Below are 6,758 nucleotides of genomic sequence, written 5' to 3'. Positions count from 1 at the left end.
CTGGGACCCCAACTAGGCCCAGAAGCCTGTGCCCTAGAGGAAGCCAATCCATCTAGAGATTCTAAGTCAGGGACAGGGACCCTGTGAGTGAGGTGAAGTCATTTGCAGGTTAGACCTGTCATAGCACTCTCTAGGAGTGTGACTTGGCTCAGGGTTATTTAGCAAGAGCAGCTGTGTGCTCCAACAAAGCAGAATTTAGTGGGTTTAGTACACCCAAGATTCTGCTGCCTTATTGTAGGGACCACAGTTCAGACATAGGTTTCAGGCTATTTCTAAACCCTGGAGCACCATTGGCTGGAGGGATCTGGACCAGTAAAGGTAGACACACTTGGGACTCCTGTCTATTATCCCACATCTGTCTCCACCGTGGTGCTACACTGTTCTGCTACCTTGCAACTGCATTTGACATTTGTGCTATTCTACCTCAGTGCTGTGAGTATTAACCCTGCATATGCTGTGTACCATCAATAAACCAAGTTCTAGTTCAATGCAAAAGAACCTCTGGCATCCATAATTACATATTATTATATACATCTTTGGTAATTGAGAGTTTCAGTTCAGCAACATCTCATGCATTTCTTCTATTTTGCGAAGGCCTAGCCTGCATGTTTAAGTCACATGTGCCCGTGCTCTTACACACTAGCCGGAATTGGCAAATACTGGCCAAATTAGGGTTACATCTTTTAAAGAAGATTGATCCCTCTGTCTCTAAAGAAATTTCTCAAGATGCAGCAGTTCCCTTTACATCAACTGCTTTTCTGGATCAACATCCTTGATGTCTTGCATTAAAAGTGCAAACTCTTAGACAGTGCTCCCTGCCTCAGATTTTTCTATACTTAAGGATTCTTCTGTTCAGGAAATATCATCTAAGGGGAATCTTTTGTCTGAGGAGGAGGAGACTAATGATGAGATGTTGATATTTGACCTTTTCTTACTAAGAAGAAGGTTGTTTTTCTGGTTCATAAAGTGGTGCAAGATTTGATCTGTGTAGAGAGAATTCCCAAGAGAATTTCTAAGAGAATTCCATTTGAGAGAAAGATTGAGAAATTATCTCTGTATTTGGATGAGATGCAAGAGGTTTGAGATACGCCTCCTTCAGTAGATGTGGCAAGATTGTCAAGAAAAACAGCATTAGATGACATCTCTGCATGTCTAAAGCTAAAGAAGTATTATATGCAGTTAATATTGGGGGGTATACATTGTTTCGGAGGGACAGGGGCAATAGAAAAGGAGGAGGAGTGTGTCTGTTCATTAAGCAGGAATTAAAAGCAAATATTAGGGAGGAAGTGATGGGGTTAACAGAGGGAGCTGAATCCTTATGGGTTGAGCTTCTCACAGATAGTAAGGAATCTACCAAACTAATTGTAGGGGTATGCTATAGACCCCCTAATGTAAGCGAAGAGGAGGAGGCCCAGCTCCTGTTGCAAATAGAAAAGGCTGCTAGTTTGGGGCAAGTGATAATAATGGGGGATTTTAATTACCCTGATATTGACTGGGGCAATAGTACTGCCAGGACAGTAAATGGGAACAAGTTTATAAACTTGCTGCATGACAACTTTATGTCACAAGTTGTTGAGGAGCCAACCAGGAACAATGCTATACTAGATCTAGTGTTCTCTAATGACCCAGAACGTATAGCAAATGTGCAAGTGGTTGAACCCCTGGGTAATAGTGACCATAATGTTATTTCATTTAATGTTTGGTGCAGGAAACAAATTTACACGGGGGCAACAAAGACAATGAATTTTAGGAAGGCAAATTTTAGCTCCTTAAGGGCAGCGCTTCAGGGCATAGATTGGGGCATTATGTTTTCTGATAAAAACACAGAGCAGAAATGGTTGTCATTTAAAATGATATTAAATCATTACTGTTCTCAATTTATTCCATTAATAAGAAAAAGTAGAAGTGTTAAGAATCACCCTATGTGGCTTAACTCTGAGGTAAAGAAGTTAATAGGGAAAAAAAGGAAAGCTTTTAAGAAATGTAAGTCAGAGGGGACAGTAGATGCGTTTAATGAATATAAACACTATAACAAGTGCTGTAAAACAGCAATCCGGAAGGCAAAGATAGAAAATGAGGAGCGCATCGCGGCCGAGGCCAAGACTAACCCCAAAAAGTTTTTTAAGTATATTAATAGTAAAAAGATGCAGGTTGAGGGTGTGGCCCCATTGAGTTATAATAACAATATGGTTACAGCGGATACAGAAAAGGCAGATGTGCTTAACCAGTTCTTTTCTTCTGTGTATACAGTAGAGGAGTCAGAGGGCCAAGTCCCACCCAATAGCTTCACTGTTGCCTCAGCTCCAACTACACAGTGGTTGGCACAGGATATGGTGCTTAAAGGGTTACACACGATAAATGTAAACAAGGCACCTGGGCCAGATGGAATACACCCTCGGGTACTGAGAGAGCTAGGGGCAGAATTGCAGTGGCCCTTGTTCCTGATATTCTCAGACTCTCTTTCATCAGGTATGGTACCTAGGGATTGGAAGAAGGCGAATGTCATTCCCATATTTAAAAAGGGAGTAAGATCTCAGCCTGGCAATTATAGGCCTGTAAGTTTGACATCCGTGGTGGGCAAGTTATTTGAAGGCTTGTTAAGGGATCACATTCAAAATTATGTAGTGGAGAATGCCATTATGAGCAGTAATCAGCATGGCTTTATGAAGGACAGGTCATGTCAGACCAATTTAATTGCTTTTTATGATGAGGTAAGTAAGAAGCTGGACAATGGGGATGCAGTAGATATCATCTATTTGGATTTTGCCAAAGCATTTGATACCGTTCCCCACAAACGACTGCTTTCTAAGCTAAGGTCTATTGGTCTTAGTGAAGCCGTTTGCACATGGATAGAAAACTGGCTACAGGATCGGGTACAGAGGGTGGTTGTTAATGGTACATTCTCTACTTGGAATAAGGTCCTCAGTGGGGTCCCTCAGGGTTCTGTACTGGGTCCACTTTTGTTTAATTTGTTCATAAATGACTTAGGGGAGGGTATTATGAGTAATGTATCAGTGTTTGCAGATGACACAAAACTCTGCAGACCAGTCAATTCTATCCAGGATGTGACATCCCTGCAGCAGGATCTTGACCAACTGGCAATCTGGGCAGCTAAGTGGCAGATGAGATTTAATGTGGATAAATGTAAGGTCATGCACCTGGGATGTAAAAATATGCAAGCCCCGTATACCCTTAATGGGACTGCACTAGGCAAATCCATAATGGAGAAGGACCTTGGAGTCCTTGTAGATAATAAACTTGGCTGTAGCAAGCAATGCCAGGCAGCAGCTGCAAGGGCAAACAAGGTTTTGAGCTGTATTAAAAGGGGTATAGATTCACGGGAGGAGGGGGTTATTCTTCCCCTTTACAGAGCGCTGGTAAGGCCCCATCTAGAATATGCTGTTCAGTTTTGGTCTCCAGTGCTCAAACGGGACATTACTGAGTTAGAGAGGGTCCAGAGAAGGGCAACTAAGCTGGTAAAGGGTATGGAAAGTTTCAGTTATGAAGAAAGACTGGCCAAGTTGGGTCTGTTTACACTGGAGAAGAGGCGCTTAAGAGGTGACATGATAACTTTGTATAAATATATAAAGGGATCATATAATAACCTTTCTAATGTTTTATTTACCAGTAGGTCCTTCCAACGGACACGAGGGCACCCACTCCGTTTAGAAGAAGGGAGGTTCCATTTAAACATTCGGAAAGGATTTTTTACAGTGAGAGCTGTGAGGTTCTGGAATTCCCTCCCCGAATCAGTCGTGCTGGCTGATACATTATATAACTTTAAGAAGGGGCTGGATGGATTCTTAGCAAGTGAGGGAATACAGGGTTATGGGAGATAGCTCTTAGTACTAGTTGATCCAGGGACTGGCCATCTTGGAGTCAGGAAGGAATTTTTTCCCCTCTGTGGCAAATTAGAGAGGCTTCAGATGGGGTTTTTTGCCTTCCTCTGGATCAACTAGTAGTTAGGCAGGTTATATATAGGCATTATGGTTGAACTTGATGGACGTATGTCTTTTTTCAACCCAACTTACTATGTTACTATGTTACTATGTCTGCTGGAGCAGCCTGTAAATTTGGAGCAAGCGGTGAAGGGTTCTGAGAGGAATTGTGGAGGGCCTGGAAGACTTTAGATTAGTATGTGACTTTTGTCTTCAAGCCTCTTTGGATCTTGTCCAATTATCAGCTTGTTCTTTAGCCCTTGGGGTTGCAGCTTGGAAAGCCGATTGAGTAAGATCGTGGTTTCCAAGAATTCTCTTTGTAAGATGCCTTATGAAAGGAAGAGATTATTCGCTAAGGCTCTAGACAACATTATTTCCAAGTATTTGGGGGGAAAGAGCATCTTTCTACCTCAGAGTAGGCGGTTTCATGACAGCTCCATGAGACAGTTGGATGGTTTTTACCAAAGAAGAGATGAGTCCAGAAACTTCTGATTTGGAAGAGATAATAGATCTTCATTCTGGCGCTCAGGTCAAAACTCTTTCAAGTCCAGGGTTAAGACTCTAAGGTCCCCCAAGCTTTTCAGGAGGTATGGGCTGAATAAATTCACAATATGTAGCTACAGTTCAAAGAGGCTACTTGTTGGAATTTTCTGTAAGACTCTAGCGAATATAAAGGCAGTCATTCATCCAGGGGATTGGCTAGTATTTTTAGATCTGAAGGGTTCTTATTTGAACATCTCTGTTGCCATAGAACATTAAAGATTCCTACGCTTCTGTCTGCAAGGTCAATATTACCAGTTTGCTCTTGTGGTGGTAATATCCAAGCTGAGAGAACATAAATGACCAACTGTTAGTGGCAAGAGATCTGGACATATTTTTTAACCAACCTCCAGAGAACCAGGGATGTTCTAGAGAAGTTTGGCTGGTGCTGGTAGTTTTACCTACCTTATTTTATATAACAAGACTCAGAGATAAGGTAGTTTTGCAGAAACGGTTGCTTTATTATAAGTCAAAAATACAGAGTCTTGGGAAGTGTTCAGCCACACAGAAAGCTTCAAATGTGCCGTATCCCATGGGTCTAAACTAGCACATCCAAAGATGTTCTGCATTGATAACATTTACACCATGGCCTGCTAACTGCTAAAACTGCAGGGTAGAGGTAATAGTAACTAAGCTAAGTCATCTTCTGTTTTGTATGCCTTTACCTTTAATACAGAATAATTTGTGTATATGTATTATGTATATATCACTTTTGTATTGTTTAATATACCTTTGTATTTTATATCCCAACTCACCTGCCTTGTGTTGTCTATCAGGTGACACCTGTGGGGGTCTTAGGCCAGTCCAGACTGACAGCAGGAGGGCTGCTGTAAGATGCCATAGACAGTCACTATTTATTCGACTGGTGTAGGCCTTTTGGGACACTGTATATTTATAATAACAAGACCTATTTTGAATTCCTGTCTGGACCTGTACTCAGGTGTCCCTTAAGATCTTACCTGTCATCAGTGAGTCCCCAACATTGGATCATCAATGTGGCCAGAAGTCAGATGGTTCCATTCCAAAGAATGGTGTATCTTGGGGCTTAGATAGACACACTTCTGGCTATGATCTCCCTTCCATTGCACAAGATCCGACATGTTGTCTCTCAAGTGACTCTCAAGTTCCTGGAGAATCTTTGACGTCAGCAAAGAAGTTCATCTCTACAGCTCTTCTCAGTCTCCTGACCTCAACGATTGGCCTGGTGAACAGTCTGGTGAACAGTCTCCAGAAGATTTTCCCTCTCAAGGAACCAGCATAGAGCTATTCATGGATGCCTCAGGGTTAGCTCATCTGCAAGATCTTTATGCACAAGGGAGTCAGCAGGAGGATCTTTCTGAAGTCACTTTAAATGTTCAGGAGCTCAGGGTAATCTTACAAGCTGTTATGTCTTTGAAGAGAGTCCTTTTGGGTTCCACTGTGAAGATCAGGATGGACAATGCAGCAGCTGCTGTTTATATCAAAGGTCAAGGGGGACAAGGAGCAGGACTCTGCTTAGAAAGACTACCCCAATTATGGAATGGGCTCAAGTCCACCTTTAGGATCTTACTGCTTAACATATTCTAGGACTACAGAATGTGGAGGCAGATTATCTAATTATATAAAATTTATTTAGTATTGATATATCACATTAAAATCAAAATAAAAACTTGGCTGGCCAGCCTAACTTATTCACAACCACATAAAGTTACATCCATTTAAAACCATAAATGCACTGTATTAAATTGTTTAAAAACACAAAAAACCTTATTTCAAAAACCTTAAATAGCAAGAAAAAGGAGAAGAAAAACAGTCACTAAAATTGGATATTCCTCTTAAGGAGAGCGGTATTGTGTCCTCTATGCAGGTTCCACTTCAATTATCCTGGTGGGAGTTGGTGAGAGGAAAAAGTTCTTAATTTGCAGAGTTAATTCCCTTTATATTTTTAATTCCTTTTTCTTGCTCTTTTAATTCCTTTTTCTTGCTATTTAAGGTTTTTGAAAAAAGGTTTTTTGTGTTTTTAAACAATTTAATACAGTGCATTTATGGTTTTAAATGAATGTAACTATATGTGGTTGTGAATAAGTTAGGCTGGCCAGCCAAGTTTTTAATTTGATTTTAATGTGATATATCAATACCAAATACATTTTATATAATTCAATTTTGCCTCTTTCTATAGAAAGTGGTAGAGGAGGGAGGGGTCCCCACCTCTTAGTATTGATAAAACATTCTGTTGAAAGAAAAAGCTTTGGAATTATAGGCAGATTATCTAAGTTGCCATCTTTTGCCCAAGGGAAAGTG

Source organism: Xenopus tropicalis, chromosome 1, assembly GCF_000004195.4.
Source record: "Xenopus tropicalis strain Nigerian chromosome 1, UCB_Xtro_10.0, whole genome shotgun sequence".
Taxonomy (NCBI): Eukaryota; Metazoa; Chordata; class Amphibia; order Anura; family Pipidae; genus Xenopus; species Xenopus tropicalis.
Note: the sequence above shows the minus strand (reverse complement) of the source record.